The sequence below is a fragment of the Podarcis melisellensis genome (genome assembly GCF_964234715.1).
Source record: "Podarcis melisellensis genome assembly, chromosome: 16".
Classification (NCBI taxonomy): domain Eukaryota; kingdom Metazoa; phylum Chordata; class Lepidosauria; order Squamata; family Lacertidae; genus Podarcis; species Podarcis melisellensis.
In genome coordinates, this window is record NC_138533.1 from 38,147,892 (window position 1) to 38,173,144 (window position 25,253).

At 44.6% G+C, this 25,253-nt stretch overlaps 1 protein-coding gene across 8 annotated transcripts in view; it reads left to right on the forward strand.

Moving 5' to 3' along the window:
* The window catches only part of PITPNM2 (phosphatidylinositol transfer protein membrane associated 2), a 176,416-nt gene that overhangs the window by 37,181 nt on the left and 113,982 nt on the right, over window positions 1–25,253 (forward strand). The gene's annotated exons all lie outside the window — the stretch shown is intronic.

A 25,253-nucleotide genomic window follows, 5' to 3' on the forward strand; every position in this document is an offset into this window, starting at 1 on the left:
AATGAAGGATCGAAAGTGATGTTCAGTGATTGGATAGTTTTTATGCAAATGAAGGATCGAAAGTGATGTTCAGTGATTGGATAGATAGTTTTTATGCAAATGAAGGATCGAAAGTGACGTTCAGTGATTGGATAGTTTTAGAAAGTTGCTACAGTAGCGTTGTACTGGAGCTCTATATAAGCAGGCTAACTGAGCCCTTCAGTTCAGTTCTGTTCTAGCCTCTAAATAAACAAGAGCTGTTTGAAGAATTGCTGTGTCGTCTGATATGTTCACCCACAAGTTAACAGGTTGCCTCCAGACTGTTAGCCTTTTTCAGGAGTGATTCAAGTGCACACTGGGAAAGTAGGTTTGTGCAATTAAAGTGGATTGAAGTGCTCTGTTGCCCTGGCACAACAATGTTTTTTTAAAAAATAAAAACAGCCTGACTTCTTGTGGTTGAGCAAGTGATGGGGAAACACTGAAAAGTGTAGGATGAACAATGTATTAATGGGAAGGCACATAAACACCCCAGAGGCAAATCAGGATGAGTACTCATTGTTATATAACACCCCCTGCAAACAAATCAAATGCATTCTCAGTGAAGACCATATGAAGTCTGTCTTATTCTCTGCATAACATTTGTGCAAACAAATCAGGATAAATATCCAATAAACAGATTGTTGTTGTTTGCTTGTTATTATCTAAATTTCAATACTGCCCTTCACCCAAGGACCACAGGGAGGTTTACGGTATATAAACACAAAATGCATACCATAGTAACAAACAAAAACAATACCCTACCATAATTTAAAAGGCCATAGATTGTTTAATTAGCCAAAGGCCTGGGTGAAGTTTTTGCTTGTTGCCTAATGATATTGATCATCTGGAGATGCCCATGGCCAGCCATTCCTGCCCATGCCTTTGTTTTGTTAGGGAGATAGAATAATAGAATCGCAAAGTTGGAAGGGACCACAAGGATCATCTAGTCCAGTCCTCTGCAATGCAGGAATCTTTTGTCCAACGTGCTGCTCAGACACATGACCCTGAGATTAAGAGCCTCATGCTCTACTGACTGAGCTATTGGCTGGTGGTTTCTCAGTGGAAAAGGCTGCGGGAAAGACAATTCAGCTTCCATCCAGCTAAGGGGTGGGAACTGATCCTAAGGTATTAGTGTGAAAGAAATTGTATTTTTAAGTGGGGAGTAAAAGTTATGGGAGCATCTGGTATATTTCTTTGTTTAACAAATGCTTTTCTAGCTGAGAGAGTGTCATACTTTGGTCCAATGTGCACGGAAGCAAGTGGTAAAACTGATCAAATGCCGAAAAGTTAACCGGTGCCTAAATCTGAGGCCCTCTTTGAGCTTGGAGAAGTGCATCAGCCAACTGCTAGGAGTGTGATTGCTTGTGGCCTCCAGTTCTGCTCTGCTCTTTTTGCTTTGTAAGTATACTGAGCGCTTCAAAATGCCAACCCAATACTGCTGCCCCTTGAACTTCTCACTGCTCATGCGATGATAACGTGGTCCACAGGGGAGGAACGAGGGAGGCACTAGGATGGTGTGGTACCCATTTGCTGTGAGGGCTGCTTTAGAGAGAATCTTCCACTGGGGAGATGCTGGATCGTTCGCAGAGTTACCTGGCAGTTCAGTAAGAGAACTGGAGGAGGATCCTTTTGTAATGTGGGTTTAAAAAAACCCCAGCTGTCTTCTTGTAGATCCTTAAATGACTTGTTGCTTGGGAAAAGTAAATATAGCCAGGAGAGCAGATGGAGAGCTTCTTGCTGCAGCTTGAGAGTCGAGGTTTGTTAACAGACGTTTGTAACGTGTTTTTTACTCTCTTTTTTGTATTTTTAAGTACTGATAAAGAAATGTTTGCTTTTTCATCTATTGTCACAATTTTTCTCCTCTTTTTAAATGTCTCTGCTAGATTGCAGTCTTAATACAGTCCCCCATCCCACCCCCAGAAATATAGAAAGCTGTTTTGTACCAATTGCGTCTTGCTCCATATTGTCTACACAGACTGGCAGTGACTCTCCCGGGTTTCAGACAAGGAGCCTCTCCCAGCCCTACCTGGAGACGCCAGCGGGGGATTGAACCCGGGACCTTTTGCATGCATTCAGGTCACATGTCCTACAGCTGAGCTACAGACCTCCCCCCTCTCCCATTCCCCCCCCCCTATTTTGATGGTAGAGTGCTTTCATTTTGGAAAGAGCATGTTTTCCAGTTTGCTTTCAAAAGCAAAGCAGGATTTGCAACCTCCCCCCTCCCGCCCCATGCACTTTCCTCTCACATCTGGCTTTGAAAACAGACTTTTCTGATAAGTCATAAGTGAAATACTGTAAAGAAGTGCATTTGACAGTGATTTCAATTTAATGTCAAAAAGAAAATTGCATTAAATGTTATGGTTCATAGTACAGGGGAACAATTATGCGGGGCTGATGTCAGGCTTCTCTTAATGGCCGCGACAGTAATTCCTTTGCTCATGTCCCCCCACCTTCAACTGAGAATTCTCTCAGAATCACGATTCTTTAAAAAAGGAGGAGAGAATGATAGACCTTCCTAGCTAGATTTACTGTCTGAACAGCTTTTCTGTGATTTTTTTCACCACATGTCCTGTCCCCCCCTTAGACCTACAGCACGTTGAGTGTTTAGTGTTATCAGCTGTCCCCTCTCCTGTTAAGAGGCGTCTCACCAACCCCAATGCTTTTTTAGTGAAACTAACAATAAAAAGGAGAGGGAGGAGAAGCACTGCAGAAAAACCAATCTTTTTATGGTAGGAGAATCTGTGGAATAAGAAGCAGGTGGCTGAGCAAGATTTGTTTTTATATTTAAATACATTAAACATCAGTCTGGGGTCAGCTTGTGTGAGGGTGGGTTAAACAGAATATATGTCAACAAAGGTTAAACTTCTGTGATGTTTTGAAGGAGGTTTGGGGGGCAGCGAACGACCAATTCCTGGAACCCATTGTTTAAAATGTATTTGTCATTATCAAGTTTTGTGGAAAGAAGCAGGTTTGATTAAATGAAATCTTCCCCCACCCCCAGTACTTATTTAACATTGAATAGCATGTCTGGCCATATGGGTTTTTAAAGGTCAGCTCTGGGGCTTCTGCTTCTGTGGTTCTCATTGTATCACTTCCCCAGTAGGACAAATGCATGCATTGTAATTAGTTTCCTTCCTTTTCAGAGTTTGCTCTGTGTGTTTTTCTCAGACACACACATGCACAGAGAAAAATATGCACACTGCATGCACGGCAATGATCCGTTGCTCTCTTTTTTTGGAGGGATTCTGTTTCACTTCTGCTGTTGAAAGTGTCAAAAAATCAAGGAAAATATGAGGTTCTTAGAAAAACTGTTTCCTTTTAGCTGGTTTTTTTGGTGGGTAATATATTAAATGCATTCTTGCAGCAGTCGTGCAAAGGGGATAAGCGCATTTTTCTAAAACTCCTTATTCACTTTTAGAACATGAGCCAGCCCAGAGGTGAGTTAATAATGTCTCCCACTGGTGTTTCCCTGCTTATCTTTCTGTGGATTAGAATTGTGGAAAGAATATCTACCTTAATAACTAATGACAGGAAGACAGGACTGTTTCTTCACTACGGGGTTTGGGGAGGGTCATCACTCTTCCTCAGCAGATTGAAGGAGGTTTATTACTGGAAGTCTGTCGGGTTGCAAATGGGCTGAGGGCTGCAAGCCTGGGCGTGTGTTAATGATTTTTTGGTTGTCTCTCCTTCTGCCCGGCAGTATTTTGGCTGGTGCTGTTCAGTCAGCCAGCAGGAAATGACCCTTCCTAGGACTGCATGAGCGACAGGGATGCAGTTCAGAATGCTGTCTTGTGTTACTTGGATATGGGTTTTTAAAAAAACCTTGCTTCAGAAACCGGCAAAGGGCTTTCAGTAGTCAGTTGGATGGCAACTTGGTTGGAGATTTAGCCTTGGATCTTCCAGGGAAGTTAATCAGAGTTAAAACAAGAAAGACTGTTGGGGGTTAAGGTGAGTAAACCAGATTTCTTTCTTGTCTGCCAAAGGTGAATATGATCTAAAATGTATTGTGGTTGTTGTTTATGCCATCCAGGTACAAATATAATGAAAGAATGCAGGATACTGCCCCAAGGAACCTACAGTCTGAATTTTAGCAGTAAGGGAGACAAGGCTAAGAAAGTGTTGAATATCAGGGTTTAGCTGGGGGTGGGTATTGTGGGGTTAAAGACTTGGGTTCTTCTTTTTTGAAATTCATCTCCCTCCTCCCCACTTCTGAATTTTCACTTGCACTACCTTCTAGGCAGCAACTATTGGTTCCCTCGATGAACAGGCAGAGGTTCTTGCACAGGCAGCTGTCTCCTGTGCATACTGTCTGTTGCTGCACACAAAGATCTGTGGATTTTGATAGTAAATCCTACATCAGGATTAGGAGAGCAGGACGTCTGATTCTGCTCTGAAGAGTGATGTAGAGGGAAACGGGGAGAATGCAAAGCAAATCAAAACAGCTGTTCTTCCTGAGCTCTCTTTCCCCTTTATGACATGGTCACAGGGCAACTTGCAAATGAAAAACACCATAAATGCATAAAAACACCAAACTAAACATTGGGATGATGGGGGCAGTGATGGTGCAGCAAGAAACCCTTCTGGAGGGTCAGTGAGGGTTTCCTTCCAGGGTCTAGCCAAGTTTTTGGGTGGCAGAGAAGAAAGATATCTGTTTCCAGAATGAATTCTCCCTGGAAGTATGTTCCCCTCTCCAGATGCACCACATGGTTTAAGTACCACTGGGTTAAGTCAAAAGCTTAATAAAAAGGGGGAGCTTTGAGGAGGGATGCAAAGGAGAGGGGGCTTTAACCAGTGCTATTTTTCTAGAAAAAGAGGTGCCAGAACTCACCATGAACGCCTCTCTTGTTCTCTTGTAATGGCAAGGGCCCACCTGAGATGTGCCGGAACTGAGTTCTGGGAAGTTCTGGCTAATGAAAAGCCCTTGTGTTAACTGTTGTCAGTGCTTGTCTCTTTCCCCTGTTTGGGTCTCACAGCCAAACATCAGGAATTTTTAAACAAAGGATTGAGGATTGAAGTGATCATTTTGTGATATTATGGCAGTGGACAAAGCTGTATTGTAATTTTTGAATAAACGTTTTAATAAAAAACAAAGGAAAGGGGTGCATCAGGATGTTCGTGGAAACAGTGAAGAGCTTGGTGGCACCTGAAACACTAGTTGAATTTTTGTGGTAGAAACTTTTGTAAATATCCTAAAGCGCCATTATATTCTTTATTTGTTCTTTGCTCTGGCGAATTAATTTAGCTAACCCTCTGAAAACAAAGCATTAGATCACTACTTCAGAAGACTTAGATTAGTTTCCTTTCTCTGCCACTGACTTCCTGCATGTGGACTTGGACAAATCACTTACTGGTTTGTTAAGTGGCAAAACAAGGGAAGACGGGATTTAAAGCAGATTTTGGACCAGTGACTACCCATAGCCCTTGGCTTTAAAGGGTGGTGGGTCATAGTGCTTGCTGCACCGACTGCTGTTGACTTTAGAATCAGGTATATTTATTTTTTCAGCTAGGTTTTTTTATGGGGGGGGAGGAATCAACACAAAATGGATAATCTGGTCATCTCAGATAACTCAGCTGTTTCCTTGCTTCAAAGGAAAGAACTGCGCTGTCTAAATAGATTTTTGATCTTCCATTTGGGAAGATGCCCAGAGTTATTGATGGAAGGTCCCTTGTTACTGCCATAGAACTACGATTTCCCTGGGAGTAGGAAGAGCTATATAGGTGCTGCAGAAGACAAATCACTTGTGGTCTGAAAAATAGGAAGGGGTGGGCTGAGCACCCCTTCCCTAAATGAAGCTGCTGGTTATAAAGCTGATAGTTTAAAAATTAAGCAAGCAGGACTCATGAGATTTGTGTTTCCTGGAAGAAGAGTTCAGTTGAGCTCCAAAGCTTGCCACCCTATTAGTTGGTCCCAATAAACGAAGCAGCTGGGTTTCCAGCCTGACGTCATTGTTCTCGTAAGGGCAGCCTTTGCATAGAGAGTAGAGTGACGGCAGCAAAGGGCGACTGGCAGAAGTTCATAACTGCTACATTGCTTTGATTGGGGGAAAATTCTGGTCCGGCCTTTGCGATACAAGGGATAGTAAAAATATCTCTCGCAGCTAGAAGCGTATCTCTTGCTTATGACACATGATGGTTATTTTCGGCTCACTGGGGCTATTTTTATGCCTGATGCTTCTCCGTTTGAGTTTCTATGGAAACAGTGTTATTGGTATGGGTGCAGAACAGTGACCCTGGCAGATGTTGACTAAAGTGGAGGTCCCCCCCTTTCTTCGTCTCCCCCCCGGGCATCTATTTGGGCTTGTGAGTTGCACAAAGCAACAGCTTCTTGTTGGATGCCTGTGGGGTGGGAGGGGGGGGAGATGGGGACGTGGAACTGAGTCATTGCTGCATGTGCGGAGATGTTAATTTTTTATAGCAACTGCTGCCATAGCAACAAGGTGCTTCAATTATCAAAATTAAAACCATGAAAAGTTACCTGCGTCTCCATGAGACCTATTGTTGCACGTATTAATTATGTGAGCGATAATAATAGCAAAACACAATGATATTGTTGCTCTCTTCACACACCCTGAATTACAATGCTTAAGACCTGGGGCATTTCAAGAGGACGGGGTCTGGGATCAAGACTAAAGTCCTTTATCTGAAGCTGTGCTTCAAGAGCGTGCTGGGAGTAGGGAGGGGCAGATCTGCTCATGTTGGTTTCTCGCACTTTCTAATTTTTTCCATTTCCACAGCAGTTTCAGAATATATCCCATTAAATCTATCAGCATTTTACTGTACATTTCTCCCAATTCATATGTTTTGTGCACAATACAACACATTTTTATAAATTGCTTCCCCCCTAATTCAGTGGTGTATTTTTGTATGTTGTATGTCCCCCACCAATATGTGAGTTTTTATGCACACTTCACCCTCTTAAATGCACTTTTGTTCATGGAACTTGGCTGGAGATCAGCACTGGAAGGTTTGGAAAAGTCTGAATTTGAAAGGAGGACTGCATTTCTATTCATGTGCTGTTTCAGAAAGTGCAAATTCGGTAGGTTCACTTTTAAACAGGAAAGAATTGAATTCATCTTCCATCCCAGCTGGGAGTCCCACTTGCCTAATACAGGTTAACTGGGTGGGGTTGAAGCCAGTTTGCTGTAAAGCTATTAAGAGCTTTTGGAAGAGAAGCGTGTCTGGATCTTGTTATTCCAAGAGCTCTTTGCGGTTTGGCTTTTCCTGTACCGCTTTTACGGCTTCTTGACCCTGTACTTCCTTCTGCATCCCAGAACAGCAACCAGGCCCTGGGGAGAAAACAGGTGCCCTCATTTGCGTGAGCCTTGCACAAGAGAATTCCTGACGCGTTGCCCTCAAATGTCTTCTCCTGACTAAATGGAACCTCATTGTACCGGAACAGGGTACCCCTAAATGCCAGTAGCTGGAGGACAATGAGGTGCGCCATGCTTGCGCACTGCTAACACAACGCGATCGTTCAAATCTGCCGAGTGACTGACTGCGCTTGGGGGTACCGTGTACAGTTCTGGTCACCTCGCCTCAAAAAAGATACTGCAGAGCTGGAAAAGGTCCAGAAAAGGGCCACCAAAATGATAAAGAGGTTAGAGCAGCTCCCTTTTGAGGAAAGGCTGAATCATTTGAGGCTTTTTAGTTTAGAGAAAAGCCAAGAGGAGACAATATAGATGCGTATAAAGTTGTGTGTGGGGACGTGGGTGCCGCTGTGGGTTAAACCACAGAACCTAGGGCTTGCCGATCAGAAGGTTGGCGGTTCGAATCCCTGCGATGGGGTGAGCTCCCGTTGCTCGGTCCCTGCTCCTGCCAACCTAGCAGTTCGAAAGCACGTCAAAGTGCAAGTAGATAAATAGGTACCACTCCAGTGGGAAGGTAAACGGCGTTTCCGTGAGCTTCTCTGGTTCGCCAGAAGTGGCTTAGTCATGCTGGCCACATGACCCGGAAGCTGTACACCGGCTCCCTCGGCCAATAAAGCAAGATGGCCGCCACAACCCCAGAGTCGGCCACGACTGGACCTAATGGTCAGGGGTCCCTTTACCTTTACCTTAAAGTTGTGTGTGGTGTGTTGAAAGCTGTCAGAGAAAAGTGTTTCTCCCTTTCATAATGCTAAAACTCGAGGGCGTCCAGGGAAGCTTGAGGTTGGGAGAATTCAGGGCAGGTAAAAGGAAGCAAGAGATAAATGCAGTTATCCAGCAAAGTAAGAAAAGTAGTAGACAGTGGCGTAGCAAGGTCAGGTCGTACCCGGTGCGGAATTTTTTTTGTCACCCCCCACTCAATTGAAATTGAAATCTGTCAAAGAGAGCTGCGCAGGCCGTCGCAATGCAGATCCCGCCTTCTCCCCCTCCCTCCCTCCACCCCCCCCCCCCCCGTCAAAGAGAGCCGGAAGATCTGGAGGGTGGCAAAGGGAGAATGGACCTTTTCAGTGGTGACTCCCTGTTTGTGGGATGTTCTGGCACCATCATGATATAAAAATCATTTTTAACTAGGGCTTTGCCTCTTAATTATCTTTGGCCTTGAGTGGGTGGAATGTTTTAATCCTGCCTTTTAAAAATAGGATTTTCCTTTAGGGTCTTTATTTTTTATTTTATGCTGGTTTCAATGTATGTGTTTGCATGTACATATATTGAAAGTTGCTTTGAATTACCGGTAAAAAAAGACCAATAAATTTTAATAATAATAATAATAATAATAATAATAGTAATAGTAGTAGTAGTAGTAGTGGTAGTAGTAGTAAAAAATCACTATGTCTTTTTGAACAGAATGATACAGAGCACACTTAAATACTGTCCCAGAAGCTAACTGTCCCAGAACCATGTACTCCCTCAAACTGGATTGTATAATAATAATAATAAATTTATTATTATTATTATGAAATAATATGAAAATAGTATGAAAATAAACTGAACATAACCTCATATAGGCCCTGTTCTAAGAGCTGCATTGACTGCCAGTTCATTTCTGGGTCCAATTTATAGTACTCACATTAGTGTTTTAAGCTCTAAATAACTTAGGTCCCACATAGCTGAAAGATCTCCTCTTTCCCTGCAGAACTCACAGGTGTTAAGATCAGCAGAGGGGAAGCTTTGGGAGTTTCACAGCCCTTGGAATTTTTTTTGGGGGGTGGGGAGGCCGAAGATTGTATTCTCTGTAGAATCCCCTAAATTGTGGAATTCCCTCCTCACAGATATGTGTCTGAACTATTGAAGAACCTTTTCCCTTCCCTGCATCTTCCACGGCTGGATTTACTTGGTTTGGCAGCTTACAGAGAACATCTTACGGAAGACGCTTTGGTGTATAAATGTGGGTGGCTGTTACGAAAGCTGCTTTCTCCTGCTCAAGGCAGGGCTGAACTTTCTGAGCAGCCTGGGCACAAGAACAGCTATGGGTGCACCCAGACGTAACATTTCTCTTCCTTCTAGGAAGTGAGCATGTTGAAACCCTTCAGGCCCAGAGCTGAGACCTGCAATTTGTAAGCAGAAAAGGTCCACCTGGCTTACCTGTAACTGGGCCAGACTATTTCAGGCTGCAACACAAAGTTCCCGTGTTTGCGTCAATGCAAATATTTCCTCCACAGACAAATGTGGAGGGGGAAGCCTAGCTTAATATTCTCTCCTTTACATGCTGTTTTTGCAAGACTGCAACATTTTGATCTGCTTGATTGATTAAACGCTGCTTCTTCTTTTACTTAAAACGCCTCCCCAATTCATTAGTAACATTTTATTTGGAAAAAGAAAAATATTTTCAATATAAGCACTGAATATGCCATGCACCTTCTCATTTGTTTGTTTGTTTGTTTGTTTGTTTGTTCAGTGGGCCTTGCCTGACACAGGCCAGGATTTTTTGAAAGATGCTAAGAAGGCTTCCAGATCCTTCTGAAATTCTGCCCCTGTGGCACCTAATCCCCTTAGGCTCTTTTGAGAATCTCTGCTTTTAATTGGTAGGAGGCAAAACTAGGTCAGCTCCTGAGCTAAAGAAGTCAGACTTAAAATAGGTTTTGTCCTGTTTCCCTTCCCCCTCTCCCTACCCCTTGAAGGTGACTTAAAGACAGTGTGGTGTAGTGGTTAAGAGCAGTAGTCTCGTAATCTGGGGAACCGGGTTCGCGTCTCCGCTCCTCCACATGCAGGTGCTGGGTGACCTTGGGCTAGTTACACTTTTCTGAAGTCTCTCAGCCCCACTCGCCTCACAGAGTGTTTGTTGTGGGGGAGGAAGGGAAAGGAGAATGTGAGCCGCTTTGGGACTCATTTGGGTAGTGATAAAGCGGGATATCACATCCAAACCCTTCTTAAAGGCCCCAGTTGCATTGCTGGAGAACTTGGTACAGGAGCGTGGTGTGGGTTGATCAAGAACCACAACCCATTTGTACCTTACTGCTTTTATTTCTAAAGCCACAGCCCGCGCCAGCCCAGCTCTGCCTGCCAATTGCGTGGTTTTGCCTGGCTGGAATGGGTCTGTGGCCTGTGATGCTATCTCTTGCTGGCCTGGGTGCTGAATGGAGAGATGCTTGTGATGTGTGCATTCAGAAATCCCTGACTTGTGTGCGGCTGGAGTGTAACTTGCTGCACAAAGGTAGGTCACGTCGCTTGCTCTCCCTGCTTTTGGCTCTGGCTTCACCCACCATTGTGACCCCAGAAGGTTGCCAATACGTGAATGAAGCCCTTGTTCTTCAAATACGTATTTCCCTATTCCTGATTTGTAGTATACTAGAAGCAAACTCATCCTCCACTTCTAGATCTCATGTTGTCATCCATGCAGAAAAGGGGAAGAATTAGCAGGTTTGGGAAAATTTTCAAGGTTTGTTGATGTACTTAAAAATAAATAAAAATAAAAATAAATAAATTGGGGGTAACCCCCACTCGACCCCAAACAGCTCAATGAGGGGACTGTGTATTCTGTGACACTCTCTCTCTGTGTGTGTGTGTGTTTTGAAATGAAACAGAGTATGCTGACAGATGACATGTCGGGCTAGCTGGCTGGAACCTTTGACAGGAGCACTCCAAACTGCAACATTTTGTTGCAGGTCCCAACTATCACATAAAATTTATATAACCTACATTATAGAAAACCTGACTGCTGACTGTTCACTAACCTGGGCTGGATCTAGACCACGCATAGGCAAACTCGTCCCTCCAGATGTTTTGGGACTACAACTCCCACGATCCCTAGCTAACAGGACCAGTGGTCAGGGATGATGGGAATTGTAGTCCCAAAACATCTGGAGGGCCACGTTTGCCTATGCCTGATCTGGACACATCAAAGAAGTGTTTCCGTTTAAAGCGTTGTAAATTTAAACAGGGAAAACAGGTAGAGAAAAACAGGACTCCATGTCGCCCTCTGGTGTCACAATGTTATACAGGTTAAGAACTTAATTCATTCTGGAGGTCCGTTCTTAACCTGAAGCTGTTCTTAACCTGAGGTACCACTTTAGCTAATGGGGCCTCCTGCTGCTACCCCGCTGCCGTGCAATTTCTGTTCTCATCCTGAAGCAAAGTTCTTAACCCGAGGTATTATTTCTGGGTTAGCGGAGTCTGTAACCTGAAGTGCATGTAACCCGAGGTACCATTGTACTGGCAAAGTGGGGGATCTGCTGGAGGTTCCCGCTCCTCTGAAATGTGATAGAACTGCTGCCTTGATCTCGTGGTGTTCAGAAATCTTCAAGAGCCTTGGATCACAGATCTTGGACATTGAAATAAGACTCAAAATGAGCCCTGTCAAGGACTGTGCGAAAGTGCCCTCAGGGACGGGCAGAAATGAAGGGTGCAGTGATGGGTTCTTGACATCCAATGAAGCAAAATGACAGAAAATTTGGGACACAGACAGACAAGTGCATAAAAGTATGAAATTGTCTACTATGAGATGTAATGATGGCTGCTAGTATAGATGGCTTTACAGGGGGGTTGGACAAATTCATGGAGGATAAAACTATCAGATGGCTGTTTGGGGTAGGATCAGCAGGCTTTCTGCCCAACCTGGTTAATCAGGAGGCTTCCTTATAAAGGTAAAGGTAAAGGGACCCCTGACCATTAGGTCCAGTCATGGCCGACTCTGGGGTTGCGGCGCTCATCTTGCTTTATTGGCTGAGGGAGCCGGCGTACAGCTTCCGGGTCATGTGGCCAGCATGACTCAGCCGCTTCTGGCGAACCAGAACAGCACACGGAAACGCTGTTTACCTTCCCGCCTGAGCGGTACCTATTGATCTACTTGCACTTTGATGTGCTTTCAAACTGCTAGGTTGGCAGGAGCTGGGACAAAGCAATGGGAGCTCACCCCGTCACGGGGATTCAAACCGCCAACCTTTTGATCAGCAAGTCCTAGGCTCTGTGGTTTAACCCACAGCGCCACCTGCGTGGGTTTCTTATACTGCTTGCCAATTGCAAAGACCATGCTGCATACCTGTATATATTCTTTTTGTCTGTGAGGATGCACAGTTCATGGTAGGTCATTTCAGTACAGTCTTAGTCCCATCACGGGATCCCAGGTCAAATCCATAGTCCAGAGAGCTGCATTTTTGAAAGGCAAGGATGAAAAGCACCCAAGAAACAGTCCCTGGTGCGTTCCTTTTTTTCCAGCTGTTCAAATACCTCAGCTGTGACGCCAGCTGTTTCAGGTGGGTTAGGATCATTGCACGGGATTTTCACCCGACGGTAGGAAGAAACAATTACCATGTCTTACTTGCCTGCCATCTTTCAGTGTGATGAAATTAAATTAATTATGGATGGAGTCTTAAACTGACACAGTTCAATGAGTGTACTGTGGAGATAAGATTATTGTAAATGGCAACTACTATATTATCAGATCTTGGCTGTACTGAACTGCATGCTTCAGAACTGCTTGTGAGTTTGCTCTCAAAGAGGTGATGGTGGCCAACTTGATGGAACGCTATCACTGGATTAATTAACTCTCTCCTTTCTACATGCATTTATTTTATATACAGTATTTGAGTGCCTGCCCATAATATAAAATTCTCTGGGGAGTCTTAAAATAATTGAATATAAAACCTACAAATAAGATAAAACCGCAGCAGGTGTTGGGCTGGTGACCTCACACCTTGACATGCGCCTCAGGAAGCTCTGGATTTGGCAGGTAACAGCAAAGGAAGCCAATAGTCTAGGAGCTGGTTGGGTGATTATCCCTGAACACCCCCCCCCCATAAAAGCTTCCTGGTCAGGATTTCCCTACTAAACATGGAGATCGGCTCTTGTGTGCTACAAGCTACCTTTCCTTGCCTCCTTTTTTCTGTCCTGGATTTAGCTGCGCAGGAGGAGTGGGCTGGGGTCGTTGTACAAGGCCTTTGCAGCGTTTGCTCCCAGAAAGAATATTTCTCTGGATGGAACGAGGCTGAAAAACAAAACGTTGCTTCCTATTTTCTCTTTCTTAGTCTACTTGGCAAAAAATTAAGAGTGACTGTAAAGCTATCCTTTAAAAACACATACACACACACACACACACACAGCTAATTAAAAGCGGAGGGGGATATCCCATCAACAATCAACTGCTGAAATCAAGGCAAATGCATCTGATAGAAGCAGCCTTTATAATGTGCAAGACTTCTAGAATATACTGCTAGGAACCTTTTTTTTAATATGCTCTGAGCTGTTGCTCTAGCAATTTTTCAATTTTATGTTGTGCAATTAAGCTGCAAAGTCAAATGAATGCTAGATTGATGACTTGCTGGCTCATGTTTATCCTCCCATAGCCATCTTCATTTCATTCTTAGTCTTCCCCCTCCTGTGCTTCTCGCATGCAGCTCTGACAGCTCTGAATGCTGGAACTCAAACACTCGCAGCTCAAGCACTTTTGGAGAGACCATTTCTTTTGCGATACTGTAGACAGGCGGTGAGGCAGTGAGCCAGCTTGGCAGCAAAAGGAGCTACTGGAAGCCTGTTCAGCTGAGAAGGTTCAAGTCGCCATCCTTGGATCCGACTCATGGTCCACCCAGCTCCATCTGCAAGAGTATCTGGCAAGGCCAAATGGCCCCAGAGCTCATGGGAACTGGGTCCTGACCCACGTTTCAAAGCCTGCGGGTGTTGTGGGCTCTGAACACATACCAAAATTTGTTCCTCTGAACAAGGCCCGCCCAAGTGTGTCTCCAGCAGTCGCAAACCAAGAAATGCACAAGCAAAGCATGATCATTATTTTTATTTATAAAATCACGTTTGTATTGCTTTTCTGCCCTGCCAAAGCCCGCAAAGCAGCTTACATAAAAGAAGAAAGCCAAACATTGCCAAGCAGCAAAATTTAAAAATAAATTACTGAAATGAAAAAAGGAGTAGGGTTAGTTTTTGTTTTTAAAAAAGATTTCAATCATATATTAACAACCATCAGAAGCCATGCATAATAATTATGCTTTCACAGCCTGCCCTAAATGTCATCAGGGAAAGGTCTAATATCACGTCAAAGACCGGCAGGGCTCCGAGGAGTGGGTGGAAGAGGGAGTAGTGGGGCCGGAAGCTGACCGAGGGGAAGCAGGTAGCAATTTATGAATCAGGAGTTGGAGGTTGAGGAGGGGTCTGAGCATTGGAGATGGGGGAGGAAGTGCAGGATGCAGGGGAGAAGCCGGAGTTGGAGGAGGGACAGGGCGTGCCGGGAGCAGAGGAAGAGACGCTGTCTGAAGGGAGGGAGCTGGCAGAATCTCCTCCCCCCCACTGCCCCCCAGGACCAGGAGGGGCTTGAAGAGGCAAGCACAGCAACAACATTTGGGTAGGAGAAGTCACAGGTTGCTTGCGTTGTGCCTTCAGGCGAGGGGACTCAAGCTTGTGTTTGGGCGTGGCCACACCATTGCTGCAACCGTCTGGCACAGAGTGCAAGGCCAGGGAAGGGCGCCAGCTATCTAGCCATCAGAAGTACATGTGTGCGTATTTAGGGCACCTCAGGAGCTACAGTATGTTTGTGCTTTGTCAATAATTACCGGCTGTTTGTCCTCCCTCGGCTGTGCTCAGAACACCTCTTTTGGGAGGCGATTGTGGAACTGGGATGCAGCCGCGGAAAAGGCCCTGTCTCCTGTTCCCATCACCCAATGCTTTTGAATCAGTCTTATCTCTTTATTGCAGCCAGTGGCCAATATTCAGAAAGAATATATAAAATAATGCCATGCCAGCCAAAGCAGAAGACTATAGCAATAAAAAGAACTAATATCCTACTATAAAATGCCAGGCATAGGAAGCAAAATTTTAAGTTTGCTAAATTTAACCCCTGGTGAGTTTGGATGCTAAGTGTGGTCAATGGATGTGCAAATTGCATAAGGGGATCCTGTTGGAGCAGGTCAAAGGCACCTTCCTCCTGACAGTGGTCAGCCTGATGACCCTGGAAAGCTCTCCGACAGGCCATGAAGGCAACAGTCTGGTCCCCCTCAGCAACTGGTATGCTGTGGTATATTGCCTCTGAACCTCGAGGCTCCATTGGGCTCTCTTCTTCCTCCTCCTTGAACGTGTCTGAGGTGATGGCCATCGCCATGCCTCAGGGGAGTGAGTTCCACAAAGGGATGTTGTGTTGTGTGAAGAAGGCTATTCCCTTGTTCATCTGCCAGTAGATTCCCATAAAGTTCTGGCCTTATGAAAGAGGAAGAAAAACTTCTCTCCATCCAGCTTCCCAACACAATATGTCAATTATATAAATCTCTATCAGCCCTTCGCCTCTGAACTAATAAGTCCCTGAAGCATTAGCCTTTCCTCACAGAGAAGAGGCTTCAATTCCCCCACTTAGTCATTTTGCACAGCTTTCCAGCTCTGAAATTTCCTTCAGGAAATGGGGACGAGGTTGTCATAAAGCCAGAGTGTTGATTTACCTCCTTTTTTACAGCCCCTATATAGCCCGGCCTCGGCTCCAGTGCCTGACGTGACCAATTTTGTCTAGACTTCAACTCTCAGTAGTGACATTTCACAAAACTGCAAGATATTGATCATGTGCCTACTATCTATATCTGCACAGCTCTCCTTGAACAAAATAAATAAATTATTTGTCTTCTGTTAAGGCATGTGATAAAAGCCTGGCTTGGATGCTCTCACTTTAGGGTTGAACCACATGAACCCCAAACAGGACTCACCCCAATGAGTCAGCACCCAGAATCCTCAATGACCCAGCATCCTAAGTCTTCCCCCGTGGCTCCCTTTGATGGGCAACTACAAACCACCATTTTAAATTTCCTAGAGTGCCCTGCAGCACGCAGTGTGGTATTGCTCTGGGTATTCTGGGAAATTTAAATTGGCAGTTGTCTGGTGCCAAAGGACCCCTTGGTTCCCAGGAAAGAGTGTTGCTGCCACTGTGCTAGGAGTTCTGTTGTCATGCCAGGCACCAGCCCCACCAGATTTTAACATGATCCAATCCTCAAAATCTTCTGGGATTGTGTGTGCATATAATAATAATAATAATAATAATAATAATAATAATAATAATAATAATAATAATTTATTTGTACCCCGCCCATCTGGCTGGGTTTCCACAGCCACTCTGGGCGGCTTCCAACAAAGATGAAAGATACACTAAAATGTCACATATTAAAAACTTCCCTGAACAGGGCTGCCTTCAGATGTCTTCTGAATGTCAGGTAGATGTTTATCGCTTTGACATCTGATGGGAGGGCATTCCACAGGGCGGGCGCCACTACCGAGAAGGCCCTCTGCCTGGTTCCCTGTAACTTGGCCTCTCGCAGTGAGGGAAACGCCAGAAGGCCCTCGGAGCTGGACCTCAGTGTCCGGGCAGAACGATGGGGGAAGAGACGCTCCTTCAGATATACTGGACCGAGGCCGTTTAGGGCTTTAAAGGTCAGCACCAACACTTTGAATTGTGCTCGGAAACGTACTGGGAGCCAATGTAGGTCTTTCAAGACCGGTGTTATGTGGTCTCGGCGGCCGCTCCCAGTCACCAGTCTAGCTGCTGCATCTGCCTTGAACCAATGCGCAACGATGGACAGACTACGCAAGTCGCTTAAACAAAGTGCCTCTTTCAGCTTTCCTGCTGGCTCAGTCATTTCAAAGGCTTCCCCTCAGGCAGGAAATTCGGGTTGAGGGGACAGCGGAGGGGTGGAATATCTTGGACAACTGCCCGAGTCATGCTGCTCTTTGGTCCTCACCACCATCAAGCTCAATGGCAAGTATTAGGGCCTTCCAAAATGGCTACCAGAAGATCAGGTTTCCTAGAGCTGTTCCCTCTGGCAGGCACCATTTTGTTTTCTTTGGCTGTTCAGGATTTGGGTGCACAGCAGCATCTTGGAAGTCCTTTTACTGACGGGGGAGAGGTTGGACACAGGTGGGGATGTGAAGCTGCTGGTGCTGGTGTTGAATGAGCCTTTTCTCTCCAGGCAGCTCACAGAGCCAAAGGCTGGCCACGCTGGGCAGGATTCAGAATAATTTGGTGACTGACAACCCTGATCTGAAAGGGAGAGAAGAATGCCTTGAGGGCCAGGAAAAGAAAAGAAGGAATAAATAATTTCAGGCAAAACCCTTCCACAATCAAATAACACCAAGCGCCTGTCTCCTAATGCGTTTACGGCATCTCTGCAAATGCTGACTGGCTGCTGTGTCTCTCTCTGGGGGGCTGTTGGTGCCGCTGCCTTGTCTTCTCTTGCCGTCATCACCCTCCTAAAAGAAAGCTGGTGGAGCTAGACAGCTGTGCCTCCCAGATGTCAGGCCAATGGAGAAGAATATGTAGATGGTGTGCAGCAGTCTAATTACTGGATTTCTTGCTGATCTCCCTCCACCCTGCCTCCCCCCCCATAAGGATCCAGAATAACTTCTGGCAGATGGGAACCTGGCAAACCGTTCCACCCCTGCTCCCCTGTTTCCTCTTTATTTCAGGCAGATTGTAGCATGCCTTGGAAGATTATTGAAGGGGCATGTTAGCAACTCCATGTTCTTTCTCTGAGTGGACAGGCTAATATATCTTGTTTTTTTTCCTTTTTGTAACATGAACATAGGAAGAAGTCCGCTCACCTTCATCGGTGGGCGGTGTTGCGGCCAGGCCTCTGATCACAATAGTGATACGGTGAGTGGCTGGCCAGATAGCTCGGCTGCCAGTTGATTGACCATAGCTGGCAGTCTTTCATGGGCATTTCCCTAGGGGTGGGCCCAACAGCCTTCCTTGCTTTTCTTCCCCGTATCTTCCACCCTCCCTCCCTTGATTTTATGCCTTTTACTTGCTTCAACCTTGCTATGGACCAAGTCGGCCACCATTTTGGGGGCTTTTTCCGTTTGGCAAATTGGCACCAGCTATTTGGTTTTCTCCTACATCGTAGCAATTGTCACGACTTTGTAAGATGGTTAGGCATTGGGAAACATAGCTCTTGGCTTGGGGCCAATTTGATTCCCTCCCCCCTTTCTTTTTTCTTTTTTCTTTTTCCTTTCTCCTATGATGAGGCTGCATTTTAATATTTTATTGTTTCAATATTTTAATGTTGTATTTTAATCTTGTTTTTAAGTTGTATTCATTCAACTTGTTTTTATTATTGCTTGTTAGCCGCCCTGAGCCCGGCCTTGGCTGGGGAGGGTGGGGTATAAATAAAAAATATTTATTATTATTGGTCAGAGGGGAGGCTGTAGCCACTGCCTGCCCCTCCTTGTAAAAGGGTATCCTGTTAAAAGGATCCGGGCTTCTGTCCGATGCCCAGACAGGGGCTGGTGCCATACCACTCCTCCAACAGGGAACCCACGGAGGGGTACCCCTAATAGATGCAGGACATAGGGCATCTTCCCAAGATGTGTTTTACCCTTATGTGCACTCCCAGCAGATGGACTGGAGTGACATAGCAACACTCTATCCACACCAAACCATTTTCTACTGTAACCGATAAAAGTTGTGGCCATATTCAAGTCAAAGACCCAATATGCTGTTGTCCAGTGTGGTTATTCATTTTCCTAGGGAACTGTGGAGTCACGGGGTCTTGGCATCCAACCTGCAGAATCCTTTTCCCAAAGTGGCCAACCACATGTTCTTCAAAGGCAGAGCAGGAGCTGAGTGCCACAACCCCTTCCCACAGTTGTTCCACAGAGACTGGTATTCTGTATGCCTCTGATCCTGGAGGCAGAATACAGCCATCTCAACTTGTAGCCGTCTCTCCACCTCCTTGGTCTTCGGGGTCATGGAGTCCAAGGTCAGGTGCTTGATTTGCTAGGTGATCTCAGAGCGTTCTGTGGCAGCCACTTTCTTATCGTGGTTCACCTTAATCAACTTTGCCCAGTTCCCAGTATCCCTTGTTAATTGATGTTAATTAAAACCCTTTCAAAGCTGCCCAAAATAGTGGCCCTTGCTGCATCTCGAGGTTTCACTGCAGTTTAACCATGTGCTATTTTGTGTGACCCTTATAGTATGATGAAAGAGGGAAATCCACTTTCTCTGCATTATGCATAATTTTATACACCTATGTCATTTTCCCCATTTTACCTGCCTTTTTTCCTAAACTAAAAAAGCCTCAAATGAGGCGTTTGCTGTGTGTTCCTCTTTAATGGAGAATTTGCTTCTATGCCTCCAAAAACTGGACACGGAGCCCTATCTGGGGTAGCCCCCTCACTCCTCAGCAGGATCTTTGCCTCTGGTTGTAGTTTATGCATTCCAAACCCCATCGCTATGAACAAGTAAGCAACAATGTCCTATTCAGGCCACGCTGAGATTCAGGGGGGGGGGGGCAGGCAAAATTTCTCAACCCACACTTCCTATTTTGTTTAAATGGGCTTGTTTTATTGCACATTTTAATTCTGGGTGTGTATATGTGAATGAGTTTTAACAAGTTTATTTTATTGTGTATTTTAATTCTGGTTATGTTTATATTTTAATGATTGCGCAATTGGTTTTTATACTTGTAAGCCTCCTTTGGCAGTAAACAGTAGTTTAATGTGTTTACAGTTAAATGCCAAAACAGGACCTGGGACAGCTTCCCAGAGACGCCCAGCTCAGTCCACATATTCCCAAGCAGGACCTGCGGAGTATTCACCGCCAAGCAAGACTTGGGCTGGGTGGCAAAGGTCCAGTGTGTCACATCCTGCTTCTCTTTCTTCTCTAGCCTGGTCATTGCTTCGTGGCTGAGTTCTGGTCCTGATGCAGGCCTGGTGAGACATACCTTTTTCTCTCTCTTCAATGTGTTGGCTCCCATGGGGGACATAGGGAAAGGAATTGAAGCATGTTCCTGTCGTTGGATGGGAATCGCATATGATGAGATGCAGGGAGAGTTGGTAGGGAAAAGCAGGGAGGTGAGTGTGTTTGTACTCCCAGTTTGTTTAATAAATTTCTACGTCTAGTTCATTCTCCTCCCCCAGAATACTTTGTTAGACCACCCTCACATTCTTGAGCAGGTGGCTTGAATATTCCTCCTTTTCCTTTTATTTTAAATAGAAAGGGGAAATGCATTGTAGTATATTTGTTTTGAGAGCTCTATAAACTAGAGGGATTACACAGGTTTTGCCAACCCCCAAAACTGGCAGAACCTATTTTAAGCAAAACTTGTGCTCTTGTTTTGACATTCAATGTAGCATTATTTCTGTGGGGCCTGACTTACCGTATTTTTCGCTCTATAACACGCACCCGACCATAACACGCACGTAGTTTTTAGAGGAGGAAAATCCATAGGCATGCCACCCGTAGGCATTCCCTCCATAACACGCACAGACATTTCCCCTTACTTTTTAGGAGGAAAAAAGTGAGTGCTATGGTGCAAAAAATACGGTACTTTGCAAGGGTCTTGGGGGTTGGGAACTGGCACAGTGGTTTCCTAATCCCAAGAAGAGCTGTAATCTATAGTCTCCTTTCCCTCAAGTACTGAAGCCCCCCCTTTAGCATTAGCCAGCCAAAAATCACACTCTCACACACTCACACCCCACAGCTGCCAATTTGTTCCTAAACTGGAGTTTGAGGATTTGATGTCTAAAGAATTCGTGCTGACTTGCTTGGGTTACTAATGCTAAGCGACTGGCCTGGATTTCAAGTTAATTACATTTGATATCATGCTATGATTTGCAAGGAGCACACATCACAAATCTGTCTCTGGTGGAGGCTGCCTAGTTCTGGGGGAACAATCCAGCTCTTGCCAGGTCTGAATTTTAAACAAAAAATGGGCACCTAGACCTTTGCAACTGTTGTGTGATTGCTGAAGAAAGTGACAGAACTACATTTCCCTCTCATAACATTTAGTAATACTAATATAAATTGTGTATCAGGCTGTCACCTGAATGGAAAAAATCAATTTAATTGATTGATTAAGCCTGCATACATTTACATATGATGAAAACAATAATTTTGAAGTGGGGGAAGCATACTTTGAGTTTGGAGGTGCTGGGTTCATCCCCTAGGCGGGAATGGCTCTTCTATGTGAGTAGGGAGGGTGGAGAAATTTGATTCTCGGCATTCAAAGGCAACCCTACCTAATTTGCACTTTGCAAAACAATAAATGAACTAAAACACAGCCATCCTTTGAATTCTGCAGTGCAGTTCTCTAGCCAAGTAAGGTTTACAAAAATGCACATACTATGGTAAAATCTGCATAAAAATGCATATAGTAGTGAAAAAGCATACAAAAATGAAATGGCTTTGCAAAAATGTGTATTTGGGACAAAACTGTGCTACCAAAATGTTTATATTTGGAAAAATTCACATTAAGTTGCTGACGAATTTTCATGAAGTATTTGTACTAATTTGCTTTTTGAAAGTGTGATGTCCAACTTCACCAGGATACCTTCAAATCTTTCCTTGAATTCTGTCTAGCCCAGGCTCAAAAGCAACAATCACCTCTGGGCAAGGAGGCAGGAAACCTTTTACAAAGTATGCCCCCCCCCACTGCTGCCCATCCAACTGCTCCACTCACTTTTTTGTGGCTTATGGGCTCTGTTTTGGTGTCCTCAAATTGCCTCACTTTCCTGTGGTTCCCTAGTCCAGTAATAGGGCTGCTTTGCTTTGGGTGCAGTCATTTGCATCTACAGTTTCTATATTTGGATTCTTTTCTCTCTCTGATTCGTCACTGTGCATGTGCCTTTCCCCTCCAGACAGTTTGTTTATGCAAAAAGAAAAGGAAAAAGGAATATACACAGCCAGTACTTCACTAGATGTCCAGAATAGTTCTACCTTTGTGTTTCCTCATTATGCAAAGCTGAACTATTTTTTAAATTGGGATGGGGAAGTAGGAGAGTCCTTTAGCGAATACAAGTCTAATGGAGAGGGGAATGCTCTGCTTGTGTGTAAAAACCAGTTTTGTCGAAGGTGTAGGCAGCTCAGTGATGCATCACGGACAGTCCCTGCTTTTTAACACAACTCAGCTTTTATTTGTAGTCAACTATTAGTCATGTGGGTAAAATTAATCTATTGGGTTGGCCTGCTTCATTCTGCTGCGACTCAGCCCTTCCCAGACCTTCAGGCTGAGCTCTCCCCCAGTCTCCAGCCTTCCTGTACCGGGGAAATAGACCCTTCCGTGGCCATTTGCTTCTTCCAGCGACACTGCTCAGCACCAGTGTTTGGGGGGGGGGGCTCTTTGATGGCTCACGTTGAAAAAGCAGCTGCATTTTTTAAAACACTTGTGAATAATCCAACTATTAGGGCAGATGGTAAAGTCAAGGCAGCTACCTAAATGGCCTTTGAAAAAACTGCTTGCTGCTTGCTTCTGTATAAAGTGAATTTCCAGCATTCAAAGAGCTTTCTGCAAATTTATATTCCACTGGGAAGACAGATGATATTTTTGAAGAGACTTGAGAATGGTTTGGGAGTAAGAGAGATGTCGCTTCCCACTTCTGCACATATTCATCACCTTTGGTCAAACAAATTTTGCAGGTTATTTCAAAGAAAGTATAAACCTACAATGCCTGTTTGTGCAATGCGTCAGTAGGATGAATATACACACTATGGACAGAGATTTGTTTCAGCTCTCTAAAACACCTCCAGCCTATATAAATCATAGACTGCATCTGCACTATACATTTATAGCACTCACCCAAAGCATCCTGGGCAGTGTAGTTTGTTAAGGGTGCTGAGAGTTGCTAGGAGACCTATTCTGCTCACTGAGCTACAGTTCCCAGAATTCCCTGGGAAGAGGGATTGACTATTAAACTATTCTGACAGTTAGTGGTATAATATTGCTTTCAATATGAGGTGCACATGTGGCCATAGTGTCTTGTCCAGCCTTTGCATACCTGGTGATGTTCTGAACCAAAATTTCCATCGGTCCCAGCCAGTAAGGAAAACTAAAAAACGGCAGTCTGTGTCTCCTTTGTCCTTTTCACCACCATCACACATGCATACCCAGGTGCCAATTTCCTTACTGGGGTGAGGTGGGGTGTTGCCCCCCCCTTTCTTGGATCAGTTTTTACTAGTCAGAATATTCCGACTGCAGGACATGATTCATGTAAATCAGAGCTGACATGTCTTCCTTTAGGAATAAGCAAACTTGCTTCTAAACACAATACTTTCTCTTGTGTTTAGTTAAAGGCCGACTTTCTGCCTGCTTTTCAGTCTATGCTGTTGTTGATAGTCTGTCTGGAGAGTCAGATGGGAAAATACTTTTTGTTGAGACAACTCTGTTTTGCATCAGTCACCAGCCGTGGCTAGGCAGGGGGAAGAACCAGGCTGCAGTTGTGTGCTCAAGTCATTGCCACAGCTCTGTCAACAGTACCCTGCTAGGCATAGAGATTGTTTCGAGATAAATGAACGAAAGTCCCTCACAGCCAGCCAGCCAGCCGTTTTTGATTAAACCCCTCCCCTGCGCTCATCATTAATGGGGAACGAAACTAGTTGAGACCTTGTCAAACCTCTGAGGATGGTTTTGGATGTAACACCTTTCTTCATCTAGGCACGTTTTAAAGGATTTTTGGTTTGGCAGAGAGCCTGCAGAATTTCTATTACCTGCTAAGTCCGCTTGGTTTGTTATCCAGTGATTAATGGAGAGAGGCCTTTGGAAGAGGAGGTTTTCCCAAGGCTGCGTCCAGATCAATGTTCTCACTGCGTGTGGTTTTATTTATTTCTTTTTCACCTCTGTACTAATTTATAAGCCTATCCTTGTTCATCCTTCCTTCTGCAAATAATCAAGCCACAACCCCCCAAACTATATTAAAAAATACAGGGATAATTAAATGACAAATGACAAACAGCAGATAAAAACTCATTAAAAAGCACAGTTCACTAAAATTAACCAAATGCAGGTTGAAATAAAGAAGTCTTTAAAGTCTTCCTAAAAGCCTTCAAAGAGGAAGCCATATGTACCTGTCTGGGGAGGTTATTCCAGAGATGTGGAGCCACTACAGTAAAGGCCCTGTGCCTTGTTCTCTCTCATCTGGCGGCTCTCAATGATGGACCAGAGAGCAGGATCACAGATGCTGAACTTTAAGCTTGAGCAGGCTTGTATGGATGGAGGCAGATAACCTGGTCCCAAATGGTTTAGAGGTTTAAAGGCCAATATGAGCATCTTCAGTGAATGAAAGAAAGAAGGATGAGCTCACCCTAATGGGGAGGCGAGGGTGCGCTGTGTATCTGTACTGATTCTTCATTACCTCTTCCTTGTTTCAGCTGAGCTTAGATGCACCAATTTCAGGCAGAACTAGATGTTCTTAGAAAGATAGAGCTGCTCCTGCTCTGTGTCTCTAGTCACGTCCAGTCTGGCCCTGGAGCCATGTTGGTTCCTTAGCCATTTGCATGCCTAATAGGGCAACAGTGAAACTGTCTGAGACTTAAACAAAAAAATACAGGTTTCTGGGTGGGAGGGAAGCGCTGTTTCCTAATTTCGAGCAAGGCAGAAGACAAGCAGACACACCCTTGCAGATGCATGCTTTGACTTCTCTGCATCTATGTTTTCAGATGACTGTGCCTTGTTTTGTACAGCAACGAGAAGCAGAGCGCCATGTTGTCTCAGTCCTCACAGTGCCTCTTGCCTTGCTTCACAGCCTGAACATATTCTGGAAGCCTATAAATTATTTAGAAGCTATTAGAGTCTGGATTTCATGTCAGTGCTGGTGTAGATAGTGATTTGCAGCAGTAGTGACACCAAATCATGGTTTACAAAACAAAGAAAGCGGGGGGGGGGGGGAGAGAAAAAAAGAAAAAGAGAGAAGTTGAACACACCGTTGAAAAGGAAATGAGGAATCTGCAGGATCTGAAACCATATTGGAAACTGTGTGGGTTATCTGTGAGAGGTTTAGTGCTGTGGCCCTACCTTATTCATGTACCCCTATGATGTTTTAGTTCATAATTCTGTATTGTGTTTTATTTCTGTGTTTTATTTCTGACTATCGGTTGAATAAAGGAATTGATTGATATTGGAAACTGATTTG